This window comes from Anser brachyrhynchus, assembly GCF_964034855.1.
Source record: "Anser brachyrhynchus genome assembly, chromosome: 4".
In the NCBI taxonomy this organism is placed as follows: Eukaryota; Metazoa; Chordata; class Aves; order Anseriformes; family Anatidae; genus Anser; species Anser brachyrhynchus.
This window is the reverse complement of record NC_137698.1, coordinates 3,760,496-3,771,378: the sequence shown is the minus strand read 5'-3', so window position 1 is coordinate 3,771,378 and position 10,883 is coordinate 3,760,496. Positions and strand designations below refer to the sequence as shown.

The following is a 10,883-nucleotide window of genomic DNA, read 5'->3' as shown; positions in this document are numbered from 1 at the left end:
GATTCTTCAGTTCATACAGGGTGAGAGAGCAAAAAAAAAAAGTCTCAAGTTGCATTTCATTTTTTTTTTTTAATTTTATTCAATTTAATTTTTTTTCAGTTAAAAAGGCTTCTCTTCTCCCATGAAGAAGGAAGGCAGCCCACTTGTGGCTTCTCCAGGCCTTCCCAAAGAAATCAGCAATGAAATGCTGAACAGCTGGGCTCCTTCTTGGCACTTCATAGACAAGGGGGTGAAAGGAGAAAAGATTTCCAGATACTAAAGCAGGAACTGCAGCTGCTGCCATGGCAGAAGTTTTCCTGGGAACAAGCAGGTAGGCAGCTCAGTAGCGACTGGGCAGGATGAAAGAGTGGCAGTGAGCAGAGAAATGGGTGTGATACGCAGCAGCATCGCTGTCTGCCAAACTCTGGCTCTTCCCAGTACCCAAAAAGGCCCAGCAATGTCAGCTTACGTGCAGCGGAGGCAGTACCTGCCCAGTCTGTATCAAGTGTCAGGCTGTTTCTTTAGGAAACCTGTCTGTGCATTTTTCCTAATCTCCTGAAGCACAATGAAACACAAAGCGTTCCACTTCGGGACTGCTTGTCATGCCTGCTGAGCTATGGTACAAACAGTAAGTAATCCTGTATTTGCAGATGATACGAAGATATAAAAGGAAGGCGTATTTAGGTCATTTAAGCATTCCTAAAGTTTTTTGTGCTTGACTGAGAAGGATGAACTACAGAGTTGATTATGATCTTCCTGTCCCAGTGTCCTGCCAGAGGACTGGCTTTATGAGCCTCTTTCCTTGTCTCTCTGGTCTCTCTCTCCCACACCAGCTCTCCAGACTCTGGGTCTCACACATCTACTCCAGCTTCCCATTTGGGGAATGTTTACACATAGTTTCTATGAGGATTAGAATTTAGCCTGATGTATTTTCCTATGGAAAACTTACCCCCGTGCAGAACCAGACCTCCCCCCAAATGCTAGGTCTTATTTAAAAAATGTTGATATGCTGAAACTTCTCAAGATTTGACACATTTTTATTTATGTATAATTTTTCAGTATAGGAAAAATACTTTGCCCTTTGTCTTCTTCTGATAAACATCAGGCTTATCAAAGGTTGACTTTTTTTCCTCTTAGAATGCTCTTTTAGTACACAAACATGTTGTCTTCTTGCTTAAAACTTAGCATTTTTACAGGCAACCAAAAAGAATGGTCTAGCAACAGGTAGTTTAAGGGAACTGTAAGTAGTAGAGGAAAATACACCCATCAGTAATCAACAGCACCATTTCTGTAACTCCTAACACCTGCTGACCAAGTCAGGTGTTGGATCTTTAAATACCATCTCTGAGAGGACTATTTTTGTTGGGGGATGAGGATTTCTTCAGTTTGAGAAGTTCAGGGCTTAAACAGGCTGTGTTCTACCCTTAAAATATATATTTCAGTTGGTTTTTTTTAAGTGATTAGCATTCTCTGCTTTTGCCTTCTCTTTCGTATCCTAAAGGCTAGTGAGAGCATGCATAGGTAAGGGTGTATATATATTTACCTGGAAGATCTGATACTCCTGAGGGATTTGATGTTTGCTGGAAGTTTCTTCTTTTCCCCTTGAGGTAAAGTTTACTTCCTTGCACATCCTAATAACAGGCAGAACAAGGTTTTGAGTTTATAACCGGAAGAGAACTTTAAAATTAAGTAACTCTGTTGAAGAAGTTATGCTGTAGATATTATAAATTAATAGTGCTGATGTCTCGCCCTGCCTCCCTCTCAAAGTTGACATCTTTGTGTGGATGGCCAAGGTAGTTCATGTCTCCTAATAGCTGCATTGTGCAAACTAGGGGGGACTAGAACGTTTTTGCTGGTGTGATGCTGTGCCTTCTGGATAGCTAATGTGACAAAAGGGGAACTAGGATGCACTGCGTGTACATGGAGTAGGCTGGGTTAGCCTATTGCCAACAGGATTTTACCTATGGAAGACATAGTAGGTAAAACCTGTAGGCTGTTCTTAGCTAAGTCTATTTCTACTGTGCTTAAAAATACTGCTTCTCTGTAGTCTCAAGACCTTCCTTACCACTAGGTTTGGCAACTTCTGTGTATAACTGAGACACCAAGTTTACGCTTTTATGTTATTTCACTAGCTCTCTAGGTGGCATAAAGTTTTCAAGGGAAAGTGACACCAGGGGTTTTTAGAACGTTTTTATTTCTGCTCTTTAGTACAATGGCCCTCTGTTTTACCTGATATTTTCTGTTATTGTTGCAAGAAAGGAAGGAAAATATACTTTTTCGTATCTCCATTTTGCCTGTGTTATTAAGGCCTCTGATACTAAACTGAGTTCACTCAGACTGTAGCATTTCTCATCTAACAATGTTAATACTTTGAGTAGATGTAAATGAATTTGTAAGTGACTTGTACAGTATTCTTATAACAGCAAGTAACAGGAAACAACTCATCTGCTTTCTCTCTTCTTGTTATATCCTTGTCTTAAATATGTTGAGCTCCTTTCTGTTCTCTTTCTAAAGGTTAGACAGGCCTAGTTTTAGAAGTAATGTGATTTTTTTTTTTAAGCAAAATAAATCTGAATTTTTAGTGTATTAGGGAATTTTAAGCTTATGTTGTCAGGCTAGCATTTTAAAAAGATTTTTAGCAAAGCTTAGCACTTTAAATCATTGAGCTGTTATGTTTATTAGAATTGAATCTATTGTATAATACTCCTAAGTATTTTGCAAATATTTTCTTGAGATTAAAATGTCTGCATGTTCTTCTTGAATATAAGGAACCGATAAACTGCTAACTCAACCCACAGTTTGAAAATCATTTTGTTTGATGTGCAAGCTAAAATATCAATTGGGTATCTGGAGGCTGCTGCATCTTTGGTGGGTGTTTGTTAAAAGCACCTGTAGTATTAAAATGTACCCTTCAGTTCAGCATACAGCCTGACTTGATGGGAAGGAATTACATGTAGCAATAAGAATATGTCTAGAGTCAAAATTCCAATACAATCTGCAGCTGTGCTAAGTGGTTGTTGCTCCTACTAGTGTCAATAAAATAAAGATGTGGTGGGAGGGCACAACTAAAAATTTACTCTTCCTACTCAGATGACTGGGATAACAGTACTACTTTTACTTTGCAATTCTGGAAGCTAATGCTTTCTTCTATCTGTAAAATAGATTTTTATTTTTTTTTAATAGAAACTGAACTCTGTAATCAGAGAAGAATGTGACTTGGAGGCAAAAATGCAAGATCATAGAACACTGATCTCCTCCCACCCTACTTCCACACCCACTTTCCTTTTGCCCCAGTGTGTTTGACCAACATTAAGAAGATTTGATGGGGACTTCTAGGTTTCTGTTAATATTTATTAAGTGAGCGTACTCTTATCACTGTTGTTTGAAGTCCTGGATCTTTTCTGGTGCACCAAGACAGAGCTTCTTTGACTCATGTGCTGATAGAAGCTGTCAATTGTTGTGCAGAACCAGGACACACTTTCAGATCCCACAGCTGAAGGTTGCCATATACTTCCAGCATGTTCTTGTCTGCTTGAAAAAGTCCACAGCTGGTTAGTTGAATGATTGCTTCCAGAAAAAATGGAGCAACTTTCCTCCTTCATTCTGCAGATGCTGCTCACTCTAGTGAGCTAGCAGAGTGGGAGAATAGGATGATGAAATGCAAAGTGGAGAAAAATATTAATTGAAGACCCCCAAATGCCAGGTTTGGAGGCTTGTGTAAGTCATGATTCAAAATCAGAGGAGGATTCCCGTTTTCTTTTCTGAAGCAGAATTCCCTGCCATACTCACAACTTGATACCTATAAGAGAAGTGAAATGACCCCTCTCCCTATAGTATCTGAATAATTGATGTGATGCAGTTTTAAAGATAGTTTTCCTCATTCAGAGATCGTTCTTTGCTACTCGTGAAAGCCAAACATTTTGTACTGGCTCAAAGAAGATGCCTAAAATTCATAGTTGCCTTTGAAAGTCCTTGGCTTTTCAGGCAAATCTTATGAGTATCGAGAGATGTTGTGTTCTCACGGAGTATTCTCTTTCATTGTGCAAGCATGTGTTTTTAAAAATAATTATCAGCTAGAAGGAAATGGTAGTTAATGGCTTGGTTTCTTGGCCAGGACAAAGGTTTGTTTCCTTTTGTTATTAGCTCTGTGTCATCACAAAAAGTGGGCTAACTTTATTGTGAGTTTGTCTTTTTTTGTTTTCTTGACATATTGGGATGAATAGCTCAACATAACAAATTATTCTATGTGCTTTAGTTTCAAGTTTTTCATGTAGAATCCAAGTTCTAGCATCAGGATTCAATTAAATGATAGTTTGATTTGACTGAAAAATTAATGGTCCAGAACAGAAACCCTCTAGTATTTTTTTTGAAGTTCTTATTTTCAGTACTTCTGTTTTAAATAAAAATCTGGACTCAGCCCAGTAACATAAAGCTACATGTTCTCTCATCAGCTAAACATACATAATGATTAAATTTAACAGTGATTGTTTGCTTATTGCTCCTTTTGGCTGCATAGGTATCTTTTTGCATACATAAAACTAATTCCCTGGCTATAAGTGGCACTGCACTGAGTTGCTGTGAAAAGTTTGTTGCTACTGTCTGTTGCCCTTTTCAGGAAATAATGATTTGCCAAGTACAAATCATATTCTATAATTATATGTCATCTTCAATGACAGCTTGAACATTCAACTCCTGTTTACGCTCGAATCAGGCATATTGATTTTTCATTTTAATGATAAACAGATTGGCATGTAATGCATTTGATGATACATCTGCTTAAAACGTGTTAAGATCCCTGAAAGAAAAAAAAAAAGAGTTCCAATGTAGGCTATTGGAGGCATTCAGGCCGAACATAAAATGAGGATGCATGCTACTCTAGGTAATTCACATCAAAAGAGTGCAGTTCCTTTAATTTGGTATCCACACAGGCATATTTATAATTTGCTTTTCTGGTTTGCAGTCTGTCTTTTGGCCGTGAGAGTGTTCTTGCAGCCAAGAATACTAGGGGAATTAAGAGGGGAGGAAAAAATAAAAGCAAATTACTGGGGCTTTATTTGAAAAAATGGTTTTGATTTTGAATTTTGATTTGTTCTCATCAGAATTTACTGCAATTTAAAATGGACCTTGTCCAAACTGTGCAGTTTAACCTCTTGTTACCTGTGCATTTCCTTCTGGATGTTTTTTTGGCATTGTTTTATAGAGCTGTATGCATGCACCTTAACATTTCACAGCAGTGTGTACAATACTTAACTGTATTAAAAATCTCTCTACTGAATAGTTGCTCTTATAGTATCCCAGTAAGCATGCATCTTTATCTAATTTTCCCTATGGTAAGTGTTAAGTAAACATTATTTAAGATTTCTTTAGAGTATAAACAAATACTTTAAAACACATTTGATCTGAAAATCTCCTGTGGACTTGCATGTGAAACTGAGAACTTGGCTTTATTGTATACTGTCTGAATATTATATAAAATCCCACTATCCGCTTCTGGTTTGAGCATGTCCTGGGATGTAAGCTGTATGATTATCAGGTTTGGCAGCAGGTACAAAACAGAACTATGCACGTGTTCACAGGGTGTATTTACAAAGGCAAACAACTTGTTAGGGTTCTCAATGCTTTGGATAGAGCAGTTTTGACCAGAAAATAACTGGCACCCTTGGAGGGGAGAACACAAAGAAAACCCGCCTAAATTGTGATGGTAAACCTAGCTTTCATGGAGACAATAAATAAATATTTTAAATAAGGCCAGTACATGCTTTCTGTTCTGTAATTTGCAAAATACAGAATTGAAGACTAGAGAATCTTGAGATGTGTACTTCTCTGTGCTTCTTGTCACAGAGAACACCATGACATTCTTAGCCATCAGTAAGGCCAGCAGATATGCTCTGTGTTGAAGTATCATTGTCCTTGATGATTTTTAAGGCTGCTTCTTCCTTTGGACTTGCATGATTTGGCACCTAAAGACAAGTGGTTTGGAGCCCCCTACCACAGATGGATGTCCTCTTTACTTTGTTGTTGCTTTGAAACCATTTACACTTATTAAAAGTCATTTTGCTGCTCAAAGTGGGGTAAGCCCTCAATACCTGACTTTTTGTATTCCCTATCCTCTGTTTCCTGTCAGTCTCTTTAGTAGGCCCCTCATAGACTGACCTTGGTATATAGGACTCTTAAGTCTGTTCTTCAACACAACGGTGATGTGCTGATTTTTCTGAGGGATCCAAGGCACCAGATGTCCTCAGTTTGTTGCTAATGTAATTCTTTTTTGACCCTGCGCTCTTCTGTCTGCATTCTGCCAACCCTGTTCTTTCAGTTCTTCCTCAGTTTTCTTTGATCTCAATCCCTTGTATTTTCAGGATGCTGCTCTTATAAGTACATCTATATTTGATCACGCAGAAGGTACATCTCTGGGCAGGTTCTATGCTCTTTGAGCATGGCCCATCACAACGCTACCTCCGTCAGTGAGGATGAGAAGAGGTAAAAGCTCAATAGATTCAGTGTGTTCCTGAGCTTCATTCGACTGCTCCTGTGCAAAGCCTGGGAAGCACAGTATCCATGTTTGCCTAAAAAACCTGTAAATTGAGTATTGGTTAGTTGATGTCAGTAAGGAAGGTGTAGAGGATGTTCTAAGAAATGTAGAGATGTAGAGATCTACAGATAGTTTGCTTTTGCAATAGAAAGGTTCTTCCTTGAATAGAAAAATGTCTTACACTTTCAAAAAATCAACTGTTGAAGGGAAATATAAAGCAGCAAGGAGCTGCCTGTTAGACTTGTTTATATCCTTGCCCTAGCCAGCAGTTCAGCACAGCAACACATCCAGGGCATAAACCCTGGTTCTGTAGGTGAAACTCCTGTAGGAGTCATGTGGAGAAAAGCTATATAAAGACTATCGGCTTTCCAGGTGACTGTGCCCTGGAGTTAATTGTTAATGTTTGCTCGTGTTCTTGACTTTGTTTGGAATTTGGTAGGTCTGATTCGGGAAGGCTTTCACCAAGCCGCTTTTATTTTGCATGTGTGCCAGTGGGACCCCTTGTCACAGACTGTGCAAGGGGAAGCATTACGTGCGGCCCTACCTGAGAGACAATCCCCACTCATCTTCTGTTTCTTGGCTCTCCTGTCCGCACTTCTAAAACATAACTCTGTCCTCTTCTAATGAAAGATCAAGGTCACAATTCTTCTCTAACCCTCTGGGGAGGGTGCTGTTAGGCACTGTGGTGCAGGATGAGTGTGGAGCCCCATGTAGGTCCCTGCTCCAGACAAGGGCTGGATTGGATTGAATATTGTTACCTATCATACTGAATATTCTGTATTGCTGTATTTTCTAAATTTATTAGACCGAAAGACACTTGTGAAATCTTTGTGTTATCAGTTTGACATGTAATGGATGCAAACTCACTGTAGCTTCCAAAATACAGGAGCAGGAGCATGTTGTCTCTCCCAAGGAAATGTAACTTTCCCACCGGTCAGACAGCTGACTTGGGGAGGGGTAGAAAATAGACAAGCTTTTAGGCATGTAAGCCTTTCTTCATGCTTGACCAATGCACAACAGATCCTTTAGGCACACAGGTTTGCTACAGGATACTTTTATTCTGCAGTAGTATAGGCTTTTTCATGTAAATTAATGAATTCAAGCGTATAAAATATCAGATGGTATCTTAAACTTGTCATTAGTAAGACGTATGTCAAGTTATCTCACTAATGAGAAAATTAAGATGTGTTACTAGAGACCTAGCCACCGTGGCATTATTTATGTTAACTGATAGAGCATAAGAGTTTGAAATGTACTGGGGAGATGTGGAGGGAAAGGAGAACTTACACAGCTACCTACTGAAAGAAGCGGAGTTTGGGCTACTCATTAGGTTTTAAGTGGTTCTTAAGTATAAGAGAAACATTTTGATTTTTATCCTTAAAAATTAAAATAAAATCCAATTTTTTGTGGTTTGGTTTTAGGCAGTTCAGCAGCTGTTTTGACTTGGATTTGCATCCTGCCCTAAACAGCAGCATTTGGAATTGCCATTTGAAATAGCGGTTCTTATTTCTCCGGCTGTGAAAGCGTTCCAGTTCCTGGGAGCTCCTTAGTGGGTGGATGTCTGCCCACTGATACATAGCTCAACAAGGTAGAGATCTAGTGCCACGTGTGAATAGTAAAGAGTCCATATTTTTTATGAACATACCTTTGCTAGCCACAACTGAAGGGTAGGACAGGAGCCACCTGGCGATGTCCCCAGCACATCCCAGGGCACTGAAGCCTCCCAGCGGAGACAGGGGGGAGGAAGGCTGGCATCGTAACAGACTGCCTGGTGCAGAAGCATGTGGGCAGTCCTGGGGGAAGCTGTTGCCTAGAGGACAGCTCCAAAAACAATGGAAGGAGATAACTTGGCTGGAGTTGTTTAGCATGCAGCAGAGGTCAGGGTCTCCTTGGCAGACCCTTCCTCCTCTTCAGTAGAACCCACAAATGTAATAGAAGTGGGCTGCTGCCAGGAAAGGAAAAATGGATGTTTGCAAAGGGCATTCAAAACTGGCAAAACCTAAACAGCACCAACTAGTTGAGCTGAGCCCTCCCTCTGTCTCCTGCTGATTTTAATAGGATTGAGTTACTTGAGTAGTTCCTATAGTCAGATTACATGTGGGTATTTATAATTATTATCCCTGATATTTCTTTTTTTTTCCACCCCTCCCCACATTTGCTTGCACTTTTTCTCTAGTTATGTTGCAAACTCTGCACAGGAGTGGGGAAAACAGAGTTAGATGCTTCTTGGTTATGCTATGGAGCTAATGCCTGGCAGGTAGCTTGTCATTGTACTTAAAACACTCAATGAAAGCGCAGAAATGAGGGTGGCTGGGTTTGGGCACTCGGGTGCTCTTCAACTACAACTGCCCCTCTTCTCCCCTAGACTCACGGAGTGAGCAGCCCTAACCCCAGTCTCACTGGCAGTCCCTTAGGGTGCCATACTGTGGAGCGGGTACGCCGTTCCTCCCTTGTTTGTCTGAATTCGTAGCTGAGGCTGAATGCCCGGAAAGCAGAGCCGTGCCTACCGCCTTGGTGCTGGATCAGAGTGCCACTGGATGGTGGTACATTTGAAATCTGAGTCCAAACGTTGCTGCTTGTATCCTTTTCTACTTAAAGATGCCTGCCCGTGTGTCTGTTTGCTCCCGCTGCCTAATTCAGCAGCTGTGAGCTGCAGGCAGTAGCACACGTGCACTTGGCTAAAATAACCAGCCAGCCTGTCCCTTTGCTCTTGCCAGAGTCTCATGTTGATGAAGAGAGCTCTTAGGATCAGATTTGGCTTCTCAATTTACCTTATTCCTTTGCCCAAGGCCAGCAGGAAGGCCTTGTCAGGGTGGCCTGCCTTCTTATTTGTCTCCTTATTGGGTTTAAAAATAGTAATTCAGAGAACTTAGTACGGTGTCTAAATGGTTCTTATTTGAACCTTAAAATTATATTGTTGATTAGGAAAAATCTCTTTTGGGAAGAGGCTTTAGTTTTTCTCCTGAAAGTTCTCACTTTTATTTTTTTGAAATATGGTGCAGTATTATTTGAATTCACATGACCATTACTGTACAAAGCGAGGGTTTTTGTTCTTCAGTTGCCCAGTGCAGACTTCTAGGGCAGGTAGCTGGAAATGTAGCTTGTCTGCTGTGCTCTCGAAATCCATCCTATATATGTGAATGGTGCCAGTGTGAATTCTTTTGAATGCAAATAGCATCTTTTAAAGAGATGCTGGTCCTATTCCCAGACAAAAATAAACTCCTTCGTGTCTGTGGGCACATCTCAGAAGTATGTTCCAGGCTGAGCATTCATACACCAAGATTCACCCTGAATCTAATTTCTATGGTTGAGTTGTAAGCCCCTGGAAAAACTGGTTTTAAAATAGGGACGTTGAAAGACCCTCAAGTTTAGGACCAGGCACAGCTATAATTTTACAGGCATTAGGCATCTGAAATAACTTTGTCTAAAGATTATGCTGGGATTTGTCCCCCATTTTCTAGAAAATACTTAACATTGAACTGTATTTTATGCACACAAAAAGACTTATTTCATAAGATAAGGAGCTCAGAGATTTACATTCCAATATTCAACGATGCTATTACTAAGTGCTTTTTCACTCTCATAATAGAGTTGTCATAAACTATAACTCAAGTTAAATTTATGGAAAAAATCTATGTGGAATCTTGATTCTATGTATTTAGGTGGAAAGTGTCCCACAGGTAATTTAAAACAACAACAACAAACAAACACTGCTTCTGGTAGCTGAGGCTCTCATAACTTACCTTGCTTATTATTTAATCAATTACCTTAAATAGCATTTCTATCTACAAATACTGTATGTGTGTGAGGAAGATTCACTGGGGCTACATCTTGTACATTGGGAGGAAATAAATGGAGAGTCCTGCTCCCACAAAACAGGAAAATACTTGCAGCATGTTTGGGTGCAGTGGAAGAAATTCTCCTGACAAGCTGGAATGAAGGCAGGGTCCGTAAGGAGGTTGTGTTCCAGTGAAAGGATGTGTGTCCAATTCCTGCATCAGCCAGCTGTTGAGATGTGCACTCCCTTGACATAAGGAACAGCAAGACATCACTGTCAGAATGTCATGCTGGCTTTTAGGCATTGGTTTTATATTGTATGGATGTCTTCCAGTGACCAAAGTTCACCTGTATAGGGCAGTTTTTTTTAAAAGAAGTTTTACTCCCAACTTGTCTTCAAGGAGTGCTATGTCTGCAATTCCTAAGTAAAAATCTGTTTCCCTCAGTAATGGGAACAACATATTTGGCAGAGAAGATGGTGAAATGCTCTCTTCAAGTCTGTAAGTGATGGTGAATGGAGATCACATATTCTGACACAGGACCCTGAGCACGAGTTGAATATTGTGATTGACTCAGTTGAGTAGCATCTCACTGGACT

General features: G+C 40.0%; 1 protein-coding gene across 8 annotated transcripts in view; it reads left to right on the top strand.

The window, feature by feature from the left end:
• LOC308194837 (uncharacterized protein) overlaps window positions 1-10,883 on the top strand; it is a 562,652-nt gene that overhangs the window by 7,198 nt on the left and 544,571 nt on the right. For all 8 annotated transcript variants that reach the window (XR_013950907.1, XR_013950909.1, XR_013950910.1 and 5 more), the window contains exon 3: window positions 100-310. The gene's annotated coding sequence lies outside the window, so the exon portion shown is untranslated. The remainder of the gene's footprint in view (window positions 1-99; window positions 311-10,883) is intronic.